Here is a 24159-nt window from a genome sequence, read left to right on the forward strand (position 1 = left end):
AGCACCCAGGTAAAACTCATACTCTGATTCTACTCAATACCTGCTTAATACCCTTGCTAACTTAAGCATCGGAGTCCCTTGTAGGTACCCCCCACTCTCCGGGGACGAAGGAATCAGCACCGACACCAAGTCTAACAAGTTGAACACAGTAACTCCAACCATTACAGAAGATCTCATCCGAGATCGACCTATAGTTTCAGGTAACCCTCGGAACATTGGCACCATTGCCGGGGAACCTGGAAGTCATTCTATCACCATGGCGGACGACCATGACAACGACCACACCTCAGATCTAGAGAAAAGAACACCGCATAAAAACACGGACACCACACCAAAAGATACTTCCCAAATCAACAACAAGAGGAACTCCCCAAATGAGGGAGCCATGGATGCATTCCTAGACCGGTTAAAACAACTTGAAGAAGAAACCCTATGTCAACGAGAGGCCAAGAAAGACCTACAAAGGGAAATAAGGCGACGCCGGGAATTGGAGAACAAACTCCTAAAACTTGAAGCTGATGTCAAGACTAAAGCCAGCCGATCCACTTCCGAAGATAGCTCCCGCAAGGAGCAAGACCCATTCACCAAGGATATCATGAAGACGAAAATCCCGAAGGACTTTAAACTCCCAGACATGACCTTATACGACGGCACTACAGATCCCGGCCATCATCTCAGCAATTTCAGAAGCAGAATGTATCTCACTGACGCCTCAGATGCAGTTCATTGCAAAGCCTTTCCAACTACTTTGACAAAAACAGCAATTAGATGGTTCGACAACCTCCCTCCTAGGTCCATTTCAAGTTTTGATGACATGGCTAAAAAATTCCTGGCCAGATTCTCCATCCAAAAAGACAAAGCTAAACATGCTCCGAATTTACTGGGAATCAGACAAGGAGAACGGAAAACCCTGCGCAACTACATGGAAAGATTCAGCAAGACATGCATGGACATACAGAACCTACCAACGGAAGCCGCTATTATGGGCCTCATTAATGGCTTACGAGAATGGCCCTTTAGTCAATCTATATCAAAGAAATACCCCACATCTCTGAACGAGGTGCAGGAACGAGCGGAAAAGTACATCAACATGGAGGAAAACTCCTGATTAATAGAGACCTCAAAGGCCGGATTCACCCCCCAGGATAAACACAAAGATTCCAGAAAGAAGGAAGATCGACACGGAGAGAAATCAAAAAATACCACAATTACACCCCTCTTCGGGTATCTGTTGTGGATGTATACATAGAGGTTTACAACACGAAAAAAAATACCACCAGCTCGGCCACTAAAAGGCAAAAAAGGAGGGGAAACCGGGCCGAATATTGTGAATACCATCGGATCTGCGGGCACTCCACCAATGAGTATTTCGACTTAAAAAATGTCATAGAAAAGCTCGTACGAGAAGGAAAGCTAGATCGATATCTGGCCACCCATGATGATGAACAAAGAAAAAGAATAAGAGCAGAAGATGTCGGACTAACCGCGTAATCATCTCGAACGCCAGAAAGACATGTCCACATGATACACGGTGGTTTTTCCAGGGGAGGAATCTCCAAATCATCTCGCAAAAGATATCTCAAAGACGTATATCACGTCGCAGGAAAGGAGGAAGCACCCGACATCCCGGCGATCACTTTTACCAAGGAAGACGCATCCGGCATCGCATCAGGGCATGACAATCCCATGGTCATCACTATTATACTGGCAAACGCAAATCTTCACTGCACGTTGATAGACCAGGGGAGCTCCACTAATATCTTATTCAAAACTGCTTTCGACAAACTCGACTTGGAAGAAAAAGAACTCATAGCATATCCGGACAGCCTGTTCGGGCTAGGAGATACCCAGTTCAACCGATGGGATACATCTCGCTCCACACAACTTTCAAAAAAGGAAGTCAGTTAAGAACACTCATAATAGATTACATCATAATCGACGTAAGTTCAACCTACAATGCCCTGATAGGTCGGACAACGTTAAATCAGCTCGGCACAATAGTCTCGACTCTGCATCTATGCATGAAGTTCCCAACTGCAGGAGGAATAGCTACGATAAAAGCAGATCATAAGATGGCGCGCCACTATTACAATGAAAGTATAAACTTCAGAGGCAGAGGAGAAGAATTCCACATAATTGAGCTCGGTGGTGTTCAGAGGCGGGAAGAGCTCCGCCCACAACCTGAAGGTGAAATAGAAAAAATCCAGATCGGGGATACCCCAGACCAAACGACCAATATCGGCACACTCCTAAAAGGAGACATAAAAGAATCACTCATACAGTTTCTACGAGACAATGCCGACCTCATTGCGTGGAAGGCCGCAAACATGCCAGGTATAGATCCCAAGCTAATGTGCCACAAGCTAGCAGTCTACCCAGGATCTCGGCCAGTACAACAAAGGCGTAGAAAGCTAGGACCAGAATGCTCTCAAGCTGTGGAAGAATAGGTACGAGCTCTACTGGAGGCAGGTTTCATAAGAGAAGTCAAATACCCGTTATAGATTGCTAATGTCGTATTGGTAAAAAAGTCAAACGAGAAGTGGCAAATGTGCACTGACTATACCGATCTCAACAAAGCCTGCCCAAAAGATCCTTATCCACTCCCAAGCATCGATGCACTGGTAGATGCCTCCTCCGGATATAAATACCTCTCCTTTATGGATGCATACATATGATATAACCAAATCCCAATGTACCCACCCGACCAAGAAAAAACCTCATTCTTAACCCCAAAGGCAAATTACTGCTACATTGTCATGCCTTTAGGTCTTAAAAACGTGGGAGCCACTTACCAAAGATTAATGAACAAGGTTTTTTCGGATCACATCGGAAAGGTCATGGAAGTCTACGTGGACGACATGCTAGTAAAGACATAAAACGAAGAGATGTTATTATCCGACCTGACACAAGTATTCAACACTATAAGACGACACGGCATGCGACTCAATCCCGCAAAATGCACCTTCGCAGTAGAAGCTGGTAAATTCTTGGGTTTTATGATCACACAGAGAGGAATCGAGGCAAACCCGGATAAGTGCAGGGCCATACTTGACATGAAAAGTCCGACTTGTGTCAAAGAGGTATAATAACTCAACAGGAGTTTGGCAGCCTTGTCCAGATTCCTGGCCGGCTCAGCAATAAGATCTCTCCCCTTCTACGCCACTCTAAGGAAGGGAAAAGAGTTTGAATGGACAGCGGAATGTGAGCAAGCCTTTCAAGACTTCAAAAGATTCCTGGGACGGCCACTTATACTAACTCAGCCACGGGAAGGAGAACCACTCATATTGTACCTCGCGGTAGAAAATTGGGCAATAGCCTCAGCACTGGTCCGAGAATACGACAGCGGGCAACAGCCCATATACTTTTTCAGCAAAGCATTCCAAGGATCCGAGCTGAACTACCAGAAAATAGAAAAGTTTGCTTACGCTCTCATACTAACATCATGATGACTTCGCCCATACTTCCAGGCTCACATCATTAGAGTTCGGACCAACCAGCCCATAAAAGGGATCTTATAGAAAATAGACTTGGCAGGCAGAATCTTGCAATGGGCAGTCGAGTTGTCCAAATTCGATCTTCAATACGAAGCTCAGACGGCCATTAAATCTCAATACCTGGCCGACTTCATTACAGAATTCACAGACACACCGAAAATCCCCACAGAATGGAATCTCTATGTGGATGGTTCCTCCAATAAAATGGGAAGTGGCGCGGGTGTAATAATTGAAAGCGACCAGGAAACCCAAATCGAACTCTCCCTTAAATTCGGGTTCCCTGCCTCAAACAATCAAGCGGAATATGAGGCACTACTACCTGGTTTGAAGCTGGCTAGGGTGGTTGGAGCTTAAAAACTTATCATCTTCAGCGACTCACAGGTAGTTACTTCACAAATAGAAGGAAACTACCAAGCCAAAGATCCCACTATGAAAAAGTACTTAGACAAAACCAAGGAACAGCTCGGACAATTCGGAGAATATGAGATTTGTCACATACCCCGAGAACAGAATGCTCGGGCCAATGCACTCTCAAAACTAGCCAGCACCAAACCAGGGGGCAACAATAGAAGCCTCATCCAAGAAATTCTACAGAATCCAACAATCTCAGAAGAAGAAAAAGTCCTAGCCATAACAGGTCACGATCAGGGATGGATGACTCCCATAATGAACTACCTTAGAACAAAAGCTCTCCCCACAGATGAGAAAGAGGCAAAGAGGTTAAAACGGGAGGCACAATACTATACCATCATAAATAATACTCTATACAAAAGAGGGATTTTAATACCACTGTTAAAATGCGTGCCGACTTCCAACACAAAAGACGTCCTAGAAGAAGTACACAGTGGCATTTGTCGTAATCACCTCGGAGCGCAGGCACTCGCCAAAAAGGTACTTCGGGCAAGATTTTATTTGCCAATTCTACAAAAAGCAGCTGTAGAATTTGTAAAGACATGTTCATCATGTCAGAAACATGCCAACTTCCACATCGCCCCACCAGAGGAACTCATCAGCGTGACCTCACCTTGGCCGTTCGCAAAATGGGGACTCGATCTTCTCGGACCTTTTCCTCAAAGATCGGGACAAGTCAAATTCCTCATAGTGGGAATAAACTACTTCATAAAGTGGATTGAGGCAGAACCCCTAGCTAACACCACTGCTCAAAGAAGTCAAAAATTCCTATATAGAAACATCGTTACAAGGTTTGGGGTTCCATACTCCATCACCACAGACAATGGTACTCAGTTCACAGACGCAGGCTTCAGAAAGCTAGCAGCCGACTTGAACATAAGACAACAATTCACCTCTATTGAACATCCCCAGCCAATAGACAAGCTGAAGTTGCCAACAAAGTCATACTGGCTGGGCTGAAGTGGAGGTTACAGGATGCAAAGGGAGCTTGGGCCGAGGAGCTTTCATAGGTTTTATGGGCATATCGAACAATGCCATATTCCACCACAAAGGAATCACCCTTCTGATTAGCATATGGAATGGAGGCAATGATCCCAGTAGAGATTGAAGAAAGGTCGCCTAGAGTGATCTACTATAGCGAAGAAGCCAACTCCCAACTTCAAAGGGAAGAGCTCGACCTACTTCCAGAAGTCCGAGAAAGAGCTCGGATGAGGGAAGAGGCATTAAAATGATGAATGGCTTCCAGATACAATCAAAAGGTAATACAGCAAGCCTTTGCTGAGGACGACCTCATTCTAATCCGAAATGACATTGGAATAACTCGACCTGGAGAAGGAAAGCTGACAGCAAACTGGAAAGGACCCTACCGAGTCATAGAAGTGCTGGGAAAAGGCTACTATAGGCTTTTCAAACTCGACGGGAGAGAGCTTCCTAGGTTATGGCATGCCTGCAACCTAAGAAGGTACTATAGTTAGGGATGATAAATGACCTTGGGACAAGGCGCACTCTTTTTCCTGAAAAGGTTTTTTAACGAGGCGCTAAGACCAAGACCTACAAATCACCCGACTTAGAAAATTAACCCCCGCATGTATATATTTTCATTTTCTTTTAATAAGATCTGTTCAAATTTTCTACAAATGCTCAAGCTGCATTATTTCAAAATATTCATCGCCCGATTATAAAGCTACAGATCGACAGAAAGTGAAAACCAAATTCACTGCGCGATCACGATAAAGACCAAAAATGAAAATCGAATTCATTAAAAGGTCGACCAAACGAGGGTTAAAACCCGAACTCTACAAAATCGGCAAAAATGAAAATGGAATAATGCGAGAAGTTATAGAAAGTGATCCAAAGAAAGGACATGACGAGGTCCTAATAAAATGGATTGCTATTAAATAACTTGAAGACTGGCCGGCATAAAGAAGTCAGACCAGCCACAATGACCCAAGTTCTAAGTAAAGCCCTGGAAAGAGATCTGGCCAACCTTATAAAAGAGGATTACTATAACTTAGAAGAGCCCGACATGATGAAGTCGGACTCCTACGAAAAAGTTACAAAAGGTAATCCCTGAAAGAAACCTGAACAAGGTCCAAGAAAGAGGATTACCAAGTAACTCGACAGGGCTCGACATGACGAAGTCGGCCCAAGATATAAAGCTACAAAATGTAAACCATGAAAGAGACCTAAACAAGGTCCAAGAAAGAGGATTACCAAGTAACTCGACACGGCCCGACATGACGAAGTCGGCCCAAGATATAATGCTACAAAAGGTAATCCCTGAAAGAGACCTAAACAAGGTCCAAGAAAGAGGATTACCAAGTAACTCGACACGGCCCGACATGACGAAGTCGGCCCAAGATATAATGCTACAAAAGGTAATCCCTGAAAGAGACCTAAACAAGGTCCAAGAAAGAGGATTACCAAGTAACTCGACATTGCCCGACATGACGAAGTCGGCCCAAGGTATAATGCTACAAAAGGTAATCCCTGAAAGAACTTGAACAAGGTCCAAGAAAGAGGATTACCAAGTAACTCGACATGGCTCGACATGACGAAGTCGGCCCAAGATATAAAGCTACAAAAGGTAATCCCTAAAAGAAACCTGAACAAGGTCCAAGAAAGAGGATTACCAAGTAACTCGACAAGGCCCGACATGACGAAGTCAGCCCAAGATATAAAGCTACAAAAGGTAATCCCTGAAAGAGACCTGAACAAGGTCCAAGAAAGAGGATTACCAAGTGACTCGACAGGATCCGATATGATAAAGCTACCCCTGGAAGAGACCTAAGTAAAGTCCAAAAAGGAGGGTTACAAACAAACAACTCGGGCCAAAAAACCAAGTTGAAAAAATCGGCAATCTTAGTATTACAATCCCTAACGAAGACCTAAACAAAAGTTTAAAATTGTTGAAAGCAGCGTCAGGCAAAGGAATCAAGCCAATCATCCCAATACTCTCAAAGACTACGAAGATACCAAGACAAGCGCAAACAGATGTTTTATAAAAACAGAAAGTCATAATAATAGCCAGCGTCAGAGGCCAACAAATGCATCCTACAAAGCCGGGAAACTATTTTGTTTACCAAAATAAAGTTGCTAAAACCAGCAACTAAAAAGGTGTCAAAAGTCAACAAAATAAGAGTTCAAACGCCCACAAACCGGGCTATCTACACAAAGTAATTACAGAAATCAATCAAGCACCCGAAGGCTTCTTGGCAACATCAGCACGTGGTGAAGGAGGGCGAGTCTAGAGAGGCACTGCGTCCACTGTCCCGTCATCCCGATTCAATGTCTGGCAATCAGGATCGGCTATGGAACAAGCAGGAGTTGAAGAAGCCGACACGACAGAAGCTTTGGCGACATGCTCAGAGGGAGGCTCAACATCATCATCAGGGTCATCAGAAACGATCTTGCCATCCTTCACAACATTATCCAAACTAAATAAAGTAAGGTCGGCCTCTGGGCAATAACCCGAACCTGCTCCTTCAGGTTGTCATAAGCAGCAGTTACACTGCCCACAAGGTGACCCTGGAGCTCGGAATAATCAACCCAAGCCGACTCTAACTCCTCCCAAAGACACATCACTTCCCGATGGGACGTGACATAGCTTTCTTTATGTTTTAATGCCACATCCTCAGCCAACCGCACAGAGGCCGCCAGGGCAAGAGAGCTGGCCTTTTCCCCTTCCAGCTCCTTCTTCAGTTTAGTCACCTCCGCTTCAAACTCCTCCTTTAGACCCTTCATCCGATCAAACTCTTGCTTAGCTTCCTCCATAAAGGCTTTGGTAGCATGCATAGGCAGATTTTGGGCAGTTTAATATAGAGTAGCTCCCATATGAGCCATCTTAACACTACTCCAAGTTATAAAATCTAAGTGATGAAGGAGAGATACATCATCCATAGAGAGGGCACCATAAGGTACGATCTGCTGGTCGACAAAGCCAATATGGTCAAAATCCGGGGCGTCTAGATTGAAAGGTTTAACAGTTCGAGGTCTTTTAGGAGGAGGGACGGCCGAAGAAGAAACCACAACAGCAGTAGAAGATTGTGGGGGATCCACTAAACGGACCCAAGGTGTAGGGATCATTTTCCTCGGGCCATGAGAGCTCGGAACAGATGGCTTCAAAGAAACTTGAGAAGTTCCTTCCCCATCTACACGGGCCGAGGTGTTTTGAGCTGCAGTAGCTTTCCTCGCCTTCTTGAAGGCCTTCATTGCATCATTATTCTTGGCCATCTCTGGAAAATGGAAAACAACAATTTATCATATTGGGAAGAAAGGGGGAAAAGCAAAACACAAAGAAATAGTATACTTCAAGTAATACCCAATATATCCCGGACAAGGGAGGGGTCTCCCAAACATTTTTTGGTATCCAAATGAGGAGGTTCCCCCTAAAGATCCTCTAAAACCGTCACAAAGGCCTGTTCGACCTCATCAAGCATCTCCCATGTATAACGGGATACTACTACATTCTGCTGCCAATGTAAAGGGAAGGATGGCTCCCCATTCACTTCCAGAAAAAAGGGACGAGCTCCTTCAACAGCTCGAACCTTGAAAAAATAATTCTTGAAGTCCCTAAAAGACTCATCGTACATGGTTTTGCTCCTATCTCTATAAAAAATATCACTATGAAGGAATTATTTTACTATTGTTCACTGTTCTACCCATATACGTTCTGATCGCCAACTTATATTAGATCCAGTTCTGTTTTATTGGAATTGTTAGAGATGTTAATGAACAAGACGTGCTTCTATTTATCGACAATATCTTCCGATTCGTCCAAGCGGAATATACACTTTAAATTATGAGATCCTAACAACTTCATGGCATGCTCAATTATCTATTAACTTAGCTATGTTAGGCTCTTTGACTATTGTTGTAGCTCACAAAACCTTGTGTCCTTGTGCAGATCTAAAAGAAACCTATGAGGCTTTCTTTTTTGAAGAAATTCCGGGCTTAGTTAAAACAAACAAGTAAAGGAAAAGAGTTTGAGAGGGGATAACATTCAGTTATTGACAAAGAAGTTGAAAAATCTTGATAAAGCACTAGGAGTTTGGGTGAAGCTGGGACGGAGCTACATTATACGACCACAACAAATTGGTCTCAAACGAGGTAAAAGGAAAGGTGATGTCTAACTGGCTGAAGAAATAGTCATAAGTATAAAAGAAAAGGCGCTCCCCCTGGGTCAGGGCAGGAAAGCAAACCCTCTCCTCGGAGTCAGGTGCCACCAACTTATAATTCGTCTCTTGATCCCTACTCTTACAGAGATGGTGATGCTTCCTAAGCTCCACACAGAATTTAGCATTAACCACAGAAACACACATCAAAACAAGGGAGTCCAACCAATCGGACATACCCTCGGGAACCTTAGAAGATGTCTCTATAATATTTTTGTGAGAAGACATAGCCAACTAGTCCTACAAACAAGAAAAGGAGAGTGGATTACTAAAAACATCTCGGACGAAATCAAAGCAATTCAGCCAGCACAGTCCAAACATGGCACAAACAGCAAAAGGAAACCCCAGGACCCACACTAAGAAAGTCCAGGTGCATCCTTTGGAGGCAATCAGGGAATAAAGATTGGGGAAAATCTACAAGACTAATGTCCTAACAGAAACCCGCAGCAAGAACAAAGAGAAACCCCTTTTCAAGAAAAAGGAACACGAAGAAGATCAAAATGAGCTGCCAAAAGAAAAAGTTACAACAGTTCAAAAATCAGCAGTAGCATACAAAGCCCTAAAAATCCAAACCAAGAAAATACACTCAGAAGAATACGTAAGGTCAAAAGGAAAAAAGCATGCATCACAGTAACAAACCAATCGCGATAAAATTCAAGCTTTCCAACATGCACTCATTCAATGCCAGATCTTCAAAATCAAACACAACGCAACAGAAATAAATGGCAAAGGGTAAGCAAAACCAACCTGAGCAAAGGAGAAAAAATGCGGAAGAAGGTTGAAGACGAGGAGGCCAGAAATCGCCGTCGAAAGCACTTACGATCGTCAAACAAGCATCGCAAGAAGAAACACCAAGAAACGTAAGTTTTCAAGAGAAAACAGAAGGAGAGGAGAAAAAGGGAAGTCACAGCGAAAAGCAAGAGAGAAGAAAAATGTTTTCTGGGAGTAAATTTCAAAATAAAAGCCAAGAGAAAAGGAGCATCAATAACCAATTAATGGGGCATTTAAAACCCTCGCACGTTCCCAAGGCCAGGACGCTAATCCAAAAGCACGTGTTTTTAAAGGAAGCAAAACATTCTACATTCAAAAAGGGAACCCTACAAAGACAAAATCGATGAAATGCTCGAGTTCGGCTTCACCTAAAAAAGATAAAAAGATTCAACCTCAAAAGGAAGACCGAGCTCGAGCAGGGGCACTGTTCATACCCTGGGTTGAGCTGTCTGACTCAGGATGTTCTACTGACAAAGCGACCGACCTCCTTAGGTCAGGACAACTGATCTCTTCTCAAAGAGCTCGGCCAAACTACCAGGAAAGCCCAATAAAGGGCCCAAACAGAGGAACACGACTCAAATCCAAGGGCAGCCCAAGCCTATAGAGATAAAGGCAGTTCCCTAAAGATAAGATGACCTCGCTCGAAGATAAAGATAAGATAAGATAACTAACTTATCTTATCCAAGGAAGGTCTCTACACCATTATAAATACACTGGAGCACCCAGGTATAACTCATACTCTGATTCTACTCAATACCTGCTTAATACCCTTGCTAACTTAAGCATCGGAGTCCCTTGCAGGTACCCCCACCTTCCGGGGACGAAGGAATCAGCACTGCCACCAAGTCCAACAAGTTGGACACAGCAACTCCAACCATTACAGAAGATCTTATCTAAGATACACCTATAGTTTTAGGTAACCCTCGAAACAGTGCATATTTTTTATCTTGTTGTTTATGAATATTAAAATTGTTGGCTCTTGAAAGAATGATGAAAAAGAGAAATGTTATTGATGATCTGAAAAATAAAAAAATTGATTCTTGAAGCAAGAAAAAGCAGTGAAGAACAAAGCTTGTGAAAAAAAAAGCAAGCAGAAAAAGCCAATAGCCCTTAAAATCAAAAGGCAAGGGTAAAAAGGATCCAAGGCTTTGAGCATCAATGGATAGGAGGGCCCAAGATGATAAAATCCAGGCCTAAGTGGCTAAATCAAGCTATCCCTAACCATGTGCTTGTGGCATGCAGGTCCAAGTGAAAAGCTTGAGACTGAGTGGTTAAAGTCGTGATCCAAAGCAAAAAGAGTGTGCTTAAGAGCTCTGGACACCTCTAACTGGGGACTTTAGCAAAGCTGAGTCACAATCTGAAAAGGTTCACCCAGTCATGTGTCTGTGGCATTTATGTATCTAGTGGTAATACTGGAAAACAAAGTGCTTAGGGCCACGGCCAAGACTCATAAAGGTAGCTGTGTTCAAGAATCAACATACTTAACTAGGAGAATTAATAACACTATTTGAACTCTGAGTTCCTATAGATGCCAATCATTCTAAACTTCAAAGGATAAAGTGGGATGCCAAAACTGTTCAGAAGTAAAAAGCTACAAGTCCCGCTCATCTAATTAGAACTAATATTCATTGATATTTTGAGATTTATAGTATATTCTCTTCTTTTTATCCTATTTGGTTTTCAGTTTCTTGAGGACAAGCAACAATTTAAGTTTGGTGTTGTGATGAGCGGATAATTTATACACTTTTTGGCATTGTTTTTAGGTAGTTTTTAATAGGATCTAGCTACTTTTAGGGATGTTTTTATTAATTTTTATGCAAAATTTACATTTCTGGACTTTACTATGAGTTTGTGTGTTTTTCTGTGATTTCAAATATTTTCTGGCTGAAATTGAGAGACTTGAGCAAAAATCTGATTCAGGCTGAAAAAGGACTGCTAATGCTGTTGGATTCTGACCTCCCTGCACTCGAAATAGCTTTTCTGGAGCTACAGAACCTTAAATGGCGCGCTCTCAATTGCGTTGGAAATTTGACATTCAGGGCTTTCCAGCAATATATAATAGTCCATACTTTATTTGAGATTAGATGACGCAAACTGGCGTTCAACGCCAGTTCCATGCTGCATTCTGGAGTAAAACGCCAGAAACACATCACAAACCAGAGTTAAACGCCAAAAACATGTTACAACTTGGCATTTAACCCCAAGAGAAGCCTCTACACGTGTAAAGCTCAAGCTCAGCCCAAGCACACACCAAAGTAGGCCCCGGAAGTGGATTTCTGCACTTAGATTTATTTCTGTAAACCCTAGTAACTAGTTTAGTATAAATAGAACTTTTTACTATTGTACTAAGCGTCTTGTCTTTGGATGGATCTTTAGTCAGTGTATGCAATTTTAGACCTTCAGGTGGGCTGGCCATTTGGCCATGCCTGGACCATCACTTATGTATCTTCAACGGTGGAGTTTCTACACACCATAGATTAAGGTGTGGAGCTCTGCTGTTCCTCGAGTATTAATACAATTACTATTATTCTTCTATTCAATTTAGCTTATTCTTATTCTAAGATATTCGCTGCACTTCAACATGATGAATGTGATGATCCGTGACACTCATCATCATTCTCACCTATGAACGCGTGCCTGACAACCACTCCCGTTCTACCTTAGATCGAGCGCGTGTCTCTTAGCCTCCATTCCGAAACATCGGAGTCATCGTGATATAGGCTAGAATTATTAGCGGCCATTCCTAAGATCCGGAAAGTCTAAACCTTGTCTGTGGTATTCTGAGTAGGATCTGAGATGGGATGACTATTACGTGCTTCAAACTCGTGAGTGTTGGGCATAGTGACAGACGGAAAAGAATCACTGGATTTTATTCCAACATGATCGAGAACCGACAGATGATTAGCCGAGCTGTGACAGAGCATTTGGACCATTTTCACTGAGAGGATGGGAAGTATCCATTGACAACGGTGACGCCCTACATACAGCTTGCCATAGAAAGGAGTAAGAATGATTGGATGAAAGCAGTAGGAAAGCAGAGATTCAGAAGGAACAAAGCATCTCCATACACTTATCTGAAATTTCCACCAATAATTTACATAAGTATCTCTATCTCTATTTTATGCTTTATTTATCTTTATATTCAAAAACCATTATAACCATTTAAATCCGCCGAACTGAGATTTACAAGATGACCATAGCTTGCTTCATACCAACAATCTCCGTGGGATCGACCCTTACTCACGTAAGGTTTATTACTTGGACGACCTAGTGCACTTGCTGGTTAGTTATGCGAAGTTGTGACAAAGTGTGATTCACGTTTGAGAGCTCCAAGTCTTTGGCGCCATTGTTGATGATCACAATTTCGTGCACCAGTTGTGAGTGTTCATTTTCTTTTGTCACCTCATGTAGCCTCTGGGGATATGAAATCCTATGCTCATATACCTCTACCACCTCATCCTCCATTGAAATTTCATTCGATACAGGGACCTCTTCTTCTTCTTCCTCACTCACAGATTGTTCTTCATCCTCAATAGTTGGCAATCTTAAATGTGTCCTCATTTGCTCTAAATGCCCATCTATCTTCTTGAAGAGGAATTCATGTTCTATCCAGGATTGTTTTTGTTCTTCCAGGAGTTGTTCTTGTCTTTCCATTGATTATCTGGACTTTTGAAGGAGATCCTCTACTGCTAGCTCAAGGGATGAGGGTTGAGAGAAATTTTGTGGACATGAATGTGTTGTGGTGAAGTTATTTTGAAGGGTATGGAATGAGTTTTGTGAGTGGTGAAAGGCATTTTGTAGTTGGGGAAATGAGTTGTATGGATCTTGGAAGGAATTTTGTGTTGAGGCATATCTGAGAGATGAAAAATTCTGACATGAGAAATCAAGAGGTGGGGTTTTACTCAGTTCAGGAGCCTCTTCATCTTGCTATTCCACTTTCCCCTTTGCACTCAACATTTGATCAACCAGCACTTCCATGTTTTTAAAGGAGTTTTCTTGTTCTTTCCAGGATATCTTCGCCTCCTCCTCATATCTTTCAAGCATGGACTCAAGCTGTGAGAGTCTTTGGATTAGGGAAGTTTGTGTGGGCTATGAGTTTTGGAAAGGATTTTTTGTTGAGGTATATTCAAGTGATGAAGAATTTTTAATTGAAAAATTGGGAGGTGAAGTTGGGCAATTTTTCATAAACGAGTTGAAGGTTTGCTCAAGTGATGATGGCTCTTGATAAGTGGAGTATGGACTATTGAATGCTCTTTGATGTTGAACTTCCCAAGCACAACTTGTAGAATTGTTGAATTCATCACAGTATGGATCATTTTGTGGTCCTTGTGAGCAATCTTACATGAATGTATTGACATCACAATCAAGTGATGATATCTCTTGATGAATAGTGCATGGAGCATTAAAATCTCTTTGGTTTTGACCTTTCCGGCTACAACATGAGTAGTTGTTAGACTCATCAGAATATGGTTCATTTTGTGTCTCTGGAAGGTTTTCATACTCCATCATTCCTTGTTGATATTCCCACCCACCATTAGGATCATGACATAAATCATATTGTGGTGGTGGACAATATACTATTTCACTTGATTGTTCACACTCTTATTGATATTCCCAAACACCGTGAGGATAATGATATAAATATCTCATGTGATTTGCTTGATCATTTTGTGGCTCTGGAGCATATCCCCATTGGGTGGATTGCTCATAATCTATTATTTCGTGGTGATATTCCCAGCCATCATTAGGATAATGACTTAAATCATATTGTGATGGTGGGCAATATCCAATGAAGTTTATTTGATCAAAGGATGAAGTGAAGTCCATTTGAATTTTGTAAAGCACAATCACCAACGAAAACTGAAATTACTCATATCAGAGATGAGAATTTCTTAGTGAGGCAATAACACAAACACCTTAGTATCAAGAGAAAATAGAAAATTAAAAGAACTTAAAAGAACAAAAATAAAGAAAATGCTTAATTTAGACTTATCACCTGCTTAATCACTATTGATCTATATAAATCCCCGGCAACGGTGCCAAAAACTTGATGAGTGAAAGTCAATTCCACACAAACTAACCGACAAGTATACCGGGTCGCATCAAGTAGTAAAACTTACGAGGGTGAGATCGATCCCACGAAGATTGATGGATCAAGCAATTTTAGTGAGGTGATTAGTCTAGTTAAGCGAACAACTGGTGAATTGAGTGATAATTGATTAACAGAATGTAAATTGCTGGAAAATTAAAGTGCATAATGTAAATTAACAGAAACTTAAATGGCAAGAAACTTAAATTGTAGGAAAAGTAAATTGCATCAAATGTAAAAGGCTTTGAGTGCAGGGAAATTAAAGAGAGCAGTAAATCAAGAAATTGAAATGAAGAACAACAAAGGGAAAGATTCATTAGGGATTGAAGATATCATAATCAATCATGAATCAAACGGATTTCAACTTCTTTCTCAATCACATGAATAGATCTATGGCAGATTGAAATTGATTGGATCCCAATTCCTTGGCAATCCAATCTCTTTAATCACAATCGATCTTGCCAATTACTTGATCCAATTGTCATGAGAAGAGGTTAAGCATTTTCTCTCATCCATAAGCCACATAGACTCTCAAGATCTCAATTCCTCCCGAACTGTGTTGATCAAGAGAGTTGTGAGAAATAGAGCTTCAGTTCTAATTTCCATGATTCCCCTTCCGAGGATCACATGGAAATTCACATATTCAAACCCTCTTCCGGAGTGAATGGATCTCAATTAAAACAGAAGTTATTTCTTAGGTATCTAGATAAATTGAGAAGAAGAAGATTTTCATTTAATCATGCAAATTAAAATAGAGCTCCTCCCCCTAATGAATTGGGGTTCAATTGATCATTGCTCTAAGAAAAAAAATGTAAACTTGCAAAAAGGTAAATTGTAGAAGAGAAGTGTAGAAAATGAAATTGCATAAAACTGAACTAAATTCAATACAACTGAAATGTGATAGTGCAGAAAAGAAAAAGAAATTCTAAGCTAAGCTCTCTACCAGAGCCTTCTATCCTACTCCAACTCTTACTCCTACTACCTAAGCCTCCCTTTTCATCTTCAAACATTCTTCTATTTATAGGCTTCTTCTCATCTTCAATTGAGCTTCAGTGTACTTGGATGTGAGCCTTGGCCTTGATTAAAGCAGTGAGGAATGACTCTAACTGACATTGTCCTTGGCTAAACGTTTATGAGCTTGCTGGTGCCTTTTGGAATTGAATTGGGTTTTAACGTTGGTGGCAACATTTGTATGAAAACGATGAGCTCAAACGTTGCATTAAAAATGATGTCTAGGTGCTGTCATCAACGTTTGACTCAACGTTAGTGCACCAATGTTCGCGCATCCACGCGTGAGCGTACACCACGCTTACACATGCATTGCCATTTTTCCATTCCATGCGTACGCGTCATAGACGCGTACGCGCAGATTCAGCGTTTTGTGCTTGTGTGTTGCTCACGCGTTTGCGTGTCTGGCCAAAATATGCATCGATGCATACGCGTCGATGCAATTTTTCCAAATCCAAATCTGGGCTGCTTGTCGCGGACGTTGGAGGTAACATTTGAGGCAACGTTGGACCTCCAACATTCGTTTGGTTACACGTACGCGTGACCCAAGTGTACGCATCTTTGGTGAATTTTGCCATTCTAAGCATGCATACAGCTCATGCATATGCGTGTTTTACATATCCACGCGTACATGTCATCGACACATACGCGTCGCCTGAAATTTTCTCAGCTCCAGAAATGAACATTTTCGACGATGTTGGAGGTAACGTTGGTTCACCAATGTTCCCTCCAACATTGGCACCCAAGTTTTCTTCTTCCAGGATTTTGCCTTCAATGTTGATGGGCCAACATTGGCTCCAATGTTGGCATCTCCTTCTCTCCTTCTTTGCTATTCGTCTGCTTTTTTTTACTTATCATCAACCAAACAAACTCATCAAAGCCTTGGCATAATTACAAGATTTTGCATTATTCATAACATCAACTAAATATTGCAAAATTCTCATAAAAATGCATGAAATTTACAATGTTTGCTTGAATCAAGACAACCATGAATTTCTCATCCAAACACTTACTTATTGCCTAAGAATGCATTAAAACCAAGTAAAAACTAATGAAAAAGAATTATGAAACTAGCCCAAAATGACTTGTCATCAATGAACACTTTTGTTAATTTTAATTTTAACTAGTGAAATTTATGTTTTATGTTCATTTATTGCTTTCTTTAGTTGTTGTGATGACTTTCTTGCTTTTGGTATTTTAGATTTTATTTTTAATGCAATTTAATAATATTTTATTTTCATGCACACCAAGTGTTTGATGAAATACTTGGCTTAGTTTTCACTTAGTTTTTCTCAACTCTTGGCTTAAAATTGATGACTTTGGTGATCCTTGAGTCATTGATGTCGATTCTTGTTTGATATATTAGAGCAATTAGTTGATTTGGTCTCCATTGACTCTATGAGACCCCTTACTGTTGACATAAAACTTATGGATTGGAATCAGCTATGCCTATTTAACTTATCTTCGATGTAAGGTTGACTAAGTAGGATTAACTCTTCATAATCATCATGTGTTTGTGGTCAATGACTAGGTAACCTTAGCCCTCAATCCATGCCAAGAGGTTTCTTGAATTTCAATTTTCCTTGATTTGACTTTTATTGCTTTGATGTTTAATTTCTTTCTTGTTAAGTCTTCACCCTCTTAGTTGAGAAATTGGGTGTTTGGGTGGAATTGAGTTGTGGATGTCCATTCCGCATTGTGTGTGAATTGTTAATTGGTTTGGTTTCCCTTGACTCTAAGTGACCCACTAGTGTTGACTTAGGACTTAGGGATTGGAATCAATTATGCCCTTTTGACTAATTCTCAAGTAGGATTGACTAATTGGGATTAATTCCAGAAAATTGCCATGTTTGTGGTCCATAACTAGGATAGGAATCATTAATTCCCCAATTCTCACCAGGAGTCTTATTGCATGCATCTTTATTTTATTGTCATTTACATTTCTTGCATCATACAATCAAAATCCCAAAAAAATACCCATAGCCAAAGATAAACACTTAATTGCAACTCATAGGGAAGACGACCCGGGCATCCAAATACTTAGTTATTAATTGTTTTGAATTGTGACATCCTTTGGATTAAACATTTGATTGGGAGAATTCATTGTTTATTTAGACTATACTTTCAACAATGGAATTTTGTATTTTGAAATTATAGATCAACAATAAATTCTCTCGCTATCATTATGATGTACGAAAACTTGTCTCTCAACAAATTTCCCTCCGGCAAGTATACTGAATTTGTCGTCAAGTAAAAACTCACAATAGTGTGAGGTCGAATCCCACAGGGATTGATTGGTCAAGCAACTTTAGTTGGAAGAGTATGCTAGTTGAGCTAAACAGATTGTAGTTTGAGAATTGCAGAAAATTAAATGACAGAAAAGTAAATAGCAGAAATTAAAGTGCAGAATCTTAAATGGGAATTTGGGGTAATGATCATGAAAATAAATGACAGAAAATAAAGAGAATAGGTAAGATCAGAAATGGGGAATTCATTGGACTCAGGAGATGTTGTATTTTCCAGATCAAGTTCATTTTCATCTCTTCCTCAATCAATGCATCTATTAATCTCCTTGGCAATCTTAGGTGATTGGATTCCAATTCCTTGGTAATCGAATCTCTCTAAGCTTAAACAATTGCCCAATTCCTTGATTTAATTGCTCATGGGAAGAGATAAAGTTTGGTCACTGATTATACCACATGTATTTCCAAATCAAAGTGTTGGGAGGATAACATGTCACTATATCCGCCCAGACCCCAATTTGGTCCAACATGAGAAAGCATTTCTAGCATGATCTCCTCATCCCTTTTCCAAGGCTCAGAGGAGATCCAATTATGGAAAGTTTCTTTTCCAAGACAACTAACCAATTGAATACAGATCGAAAGCTTTCTAGTAAATCAAAAGAGAAGAAAGAATAAGAGAATGAAAACTATAATTGATCCATCAAATTACAACAGAGCTCCCTAACCCAATAAAAGGGGTTTAGTTGTTCATAGCTCTAGAAATGGAAAATGGCAGAAAAGAATACATCTAAGATAAAAGTGCAGAAAAGTAAATATACAGAGAGTAGTTCTCCAAAGTGCCAAGCTTCTCTATAGTTCAAAACTACTCATATATATACTACTCCTCTTGATCTTCTTGTGAGTTCTTCAAGTCTTGGATGTGGGCTTTGGATCTTGATTTGAAGCAATTCCAATCTTTAGTTGTCCCAGCTTGCAGAGAAGCATGAATTAGGCATAGGCGTTAGTGAAGTTAACGTTAAGTGACATTGTGGGTTCGAGAACATTAGTGGCAATCACAATTTTCACTAACGTTCCAACCCCCATATAGCCTACGTTAACTCCAACGTTAGTAGCACTAACGTGACCACTAACGTTGCCTTGTAAATCTTCGCTAGCGTTATTGGGACTCACCTTTCCCAATAACGTTGGCTTATAATCCTTCGCAAGCGTTATTGGGACTCACCTTTCCCATTAACGTTGCCTTATGCCCTTTGTCCTTACGTTAGAGTTCACGTTAGTGTAACTAACGTGGCTCTTAACGTGGCTATGCCTCACCTTTGAGAGCGTTAGTGACACTTACCTTTGTCACTAACGCTTAAAGTGCCCCTACTCTCCACATTAAAGCTCACGTTAACTAAGTTAACGTGGCCACTAACGTGGAAGTAATGCCATATTCCCAAACACCGTGAGGATAATGATATAAATATCTCATGTGATTTGCTTGATCATTTTGTGGCTCTGGAGCATATCCCCATTGGGTGGATTGCTCATAATCTATTATTTCGTGGTGATATTCCCAGCCATCATTAGGATAATGACTTAAATCATATTGTGATGGTGGGCAATATCCAATGAAGTTTATTTGATCAAAGGATGAAGTGAAGTCCATTTGAATTTTGTAAAGCACAATCACCAACGAAAACTGAAATTACTCATATCAGAGATGAGAATTTCTTAGTGAGGCAATAACACAAACACCTTAGTATCAAGAGAAAATAGAAAATTAAAAGAACTTAAAAGAACAAAAATAAAGAAAATGCTTAATTTAGACTTATCACCTGCTTAATCACTATTGATCTATATAAATCCCCGGCAACGGTGCCAAAAACTTGATGAGTGAAAGTCAATTCCACACAAACTAACCGACAAGTATACCGGGTCGCATCAAGTAGTAAAACTTACGAGGGTGAGATCGATCCCACGAAGATTGATGGATCAAGCAATTTTAGTGAGGTGATTAGTCTAGTTAAGCGAACAACTGGTGAATTGAGTGATAATTGATTAACAGAATGTAAATTGCTGGAAAATTAAAGTGCATAATGTAAATTAACAGAAACTTAAATGGCAAGAAACTTAAATTGTAGGAAAAGTAAATTGCATCAAATGTAAAAGGCTTTGAATGCAGGGAAATTAAAGAGAGCAGTAAATCAAGAAATTGAAATGAAGAACAACAAAGGGAAAGATTCATTAGGGATTGAAGATATCATAATCAATCATGAATCAAACGGATTTCAACTTCTTTCTCAATCACATGAATAGATCTATGGCAGATTGAAATTGATTGGATCCCAATTCCTTGGCAATCCAATCTCTTTAATCACAATCGATCTTGCCAATTACTTGATCCAATTGTCATGAGAAGAGGTTAAGCATTTTCTCTCATCCATAAGCCACATAGACTCTCAAGATCTCAATTCCTCCCGAACTGTGTTGATCAAGAGAGTTGTGAGAAATAGAGCTTCAGTTCTAATTTCCATGATTCCCCTTCCGAGGATCACATGGAAATTCACATATTCAAACCCTCTTCCGGAGTGAATGGATCTCAATTAAAACAGAAGTTATTTCTTAGGTATCTAGATAAATTGAGAAGAAGAAAATTTTCATTTAATCATGCAAATTAAAATAGAGCTCCTCCCCCTAATGAATTGGGGTTCAATTGATCATTGCTCTAAGAAAAAAAATGTAAACTTGCAAAAAGGTAAATTGTAGAAGAGAAGTGTAGAAAATGAAATTGCATAAAACTGAACTAAATTCAATACAACTGAAATGTGATAGTGCAGAAAAGAAAAAGAAATTCTAAGCTAAGCTCTCTACCAGAGCCTTCTATCCTACTCCAACTCTTACTCCTACTACCTAAGCCTCCCTTTTCATCTTCAAACATTCTTCTATTTATAGGCTTCTTCTCATCTTCAATTGAGCTTCAGTGTACTTGGATGTGAGCCTTGGCCTTGATTAAAGCAGTGAGGAATGACTCTAACTGACATTGTCCTTGGCTAAACGTTTATGAGCTTGCTGGTGCCTTTTGGAATTGAATTGGGTTTTAACGTTGGTGGCAACATTTGTATGAAAACGATGAGCTCAAACGTTGCATTAAAAATGATGTCTAGGTGCTGTCATCAACGTTTGACTCAACGTTAGTGCACCAATGTTCGCGCATCCACGCGTGAGCGTACACCACGCTTACACATGCATTGCCATTTTTCCATTCCATGCGTACGCGTCATAGACGCGTACGCGCAGATTCAGCGTTTTGTGCTTGTGTGTTGCTCACGCGTTTGCGTGTCTGGCCAAAATATGCATCGATGCATACGCGTCGATGCAATTTTTCCAAATCCAAATCTGGGCTGCTTGTCGCGGACGTTGGAGGTAACATTTGAGGCAACGTTGGACCTCCAACATTCGTTTGGTTACACGTACGCGTGACCCAAGTGTACGCATCTTTGGTGAATTTTGCCATTCTAAGCATGCATACAGCTCATGCATATGCGTGTTTTACATATCCACGCGTACATGTCATCGACACATACGCGTCGCCTGAAATTTTCTCAGCTCCAGAAATGAACATTTTCGACGATGTTGGAGGTAACGTTGGTTCACCAATGTTCCCTCCAACATTGGCACCCAAGTTTTCTTCTTCCAGGATTTTGCCTTCAATGTTGATGGGCCAACATTGGCTCCAATGTTGGCATCTCCTTCTCTCCTTCTTTGCTATTCGTCTGCTTTTTTTTACTTATCATCAACCAAACAAACTCATCAAAGCCTTGGCATAATTACAAGATTTTGCATTATTCATAACATCAACTAAATATTGCAAAATTCTCATAAAAATGCATGAAATTTACAATGTTTGCTTGAATCAAGACAACCATGAATTTCTCATCCAAACACTTACTTATTGCCTAAGAATGCATTAAAACCAAGTAAAAACTAATGAAAAAGAATTATGAAACTAGCCCAAAATGACTTGTCATCAATGAACACTTTTGTTAATTTTAATTTTAACTAGTGAAATTTATGTTTTATGTTCATTTATTGCTTTCTTTAGTTGTTGTGATGACTTTCTTGCTTTTGGTATTTTAGATTTTATTTTTAATGCAATTTAATAATATTTTATTTTCATGCACACCAAGTGTTTGATGAAATACTTGGCTTAGTTTTCACTTAGTTTTTCTCAACTCTTGGCTTAAAATTGATGACTTTGGTGATCCTTGAGTCATTGATGTCGATTCTTGTTTGATATATTAGAGCAATTAGTTGATTTGGTCTCCATTGACTCTATGAGACCCCTTACTGTTGACATAAAACTTATGGATTGGAATCAGCTATGCCTATTTAACTTATCTTCGATGTAAGGTTGACTAAGTAGGATTAACTCTTCATAATCATCATGTGTTTGTGGTCAATGACTAGGTAACCTTAGCCCTCAATCCATGCCAAGAGGTTTCTTGAATTTCAATTTTCCTTGATTTGACTTTTATTGCTTTGATGTTTAATTTCTTTCTTGTTAAGTCTTCACCCTCTTAGTTGAGAAATTGGGTGTTTGGGTGGAATTGAGTTGTGGATGTCCATTCCGCATTGTGTGTGAATTGTTAATTGGTTTGGTTTCCCTTGACTCTAAGTGACCCACTAGTGTTGACTTAGGACTTAGGGATTGGAATCAATTATGCCCTTTTGACTAATTCTCAAGTAGGATTGACTAATTGGGATTAATTCCAGAAAATTGCCATGTTTGTGGTCCATAACTAGGATAGGAATCATTAATTCCCCAATTCTCACCAGGAGTCTTATTGCATGCATCTTTATTTTATTGTCATTTACATTTCTTGCATCATACAATCAAAATCCCAAAAAAATACCCATAGCCAAAGATAAACACTTAATTGCAACTCATAGGGAAGACGACCCGGGCATCCAAATACTTAGTTATTAATTGTTTTGAATTGTGACATCCTTTGGATTAAACATTTGATTGGGAGAATTCATTGTTTATTTAGACTATACTTTCAACAATGGAATTTTGTATTTTGAAATTATAGATCAACAATAAATTCTCTCGCTATCATTATGATGTACGAAAACTTGTCTCTCAACAAATTTCCCTCCGGCAAGTATACTGAATTTGTCGTCAAGTAAAAACTCACAATAGTGTGAGGTCGAATCCCACAGGGATTGATTGGTCAAGCAACTTTAGTTGGAAGAGTATGCTAGTTGAGCTAAACAGATTGTAGTTTGAGAATTGCAGAAAATTAAATGACAGAAAAGTAAATAGCAGAAATTAAAGTGCAGAATCTTAAATGGGAATTTGGGGTAATGATCATGAAAATAAATGACAGAAAATAAAGAGAATAGGTAAGATCAGAAATGGGGAATTCATTGGACTCAGGAGATGTTGTATTTTCCAGATCAAGTTCATTTTCATCTCTTCCTCAATCAATGCATCTATTAATCTCCTTGGCAATCTTAGGTGATTGGATTCCAATTCCTTGGTAATCGAATCTCTCTAAGCTTAAACAATTGCCCAATTCCTTGATTTAATTGCTCATGGGAAGAGATAAAGTTTGGTCACTGATTATACCACATGTATTTCCAAATCAAAGTGTTGGGAGGATAACATGTCACTATATCCGCCCAGACCCCAATTTGGTCCAACATGAGAAAGCATTTCTAGCATGATCTCCTCATCCCTTTTCCAAGGCTCAGAGGAGATCCAATTATGGAAAGTTTCTTTTCCAAGACAACTAACCAATTGAATACAGATCGAAAGCTTTCTAGTAAATCAAAAGAGAAGAAAGAATAAGAGAATGAAAACTATAATTGATCCATCAAATTACAACAGAGCTCCCTAACCCAATAAAAGGGGTTTAGTTGTTCATAGCTCTAGAAATGGAAAATGGCAGAAAAGAATACATCTAAGATAAAAGTGCAGAAAA

The sequence above is a fragment of the Arachis hypogaea genome, chromosome 3 (assembly GCF_003086295.3).
Source record: "Arachis hypogaea cultivar Tifrunner chromosome 3, arahy.Tifrunner.gnm2.J5K5, whole genome shotgun sequence".
NCBI lineage: Eukaryota > Viridiplantae > Streptophyta > Magnoliopsida > Fabales > Fabaceae > Arachis > Arachis hypogaea.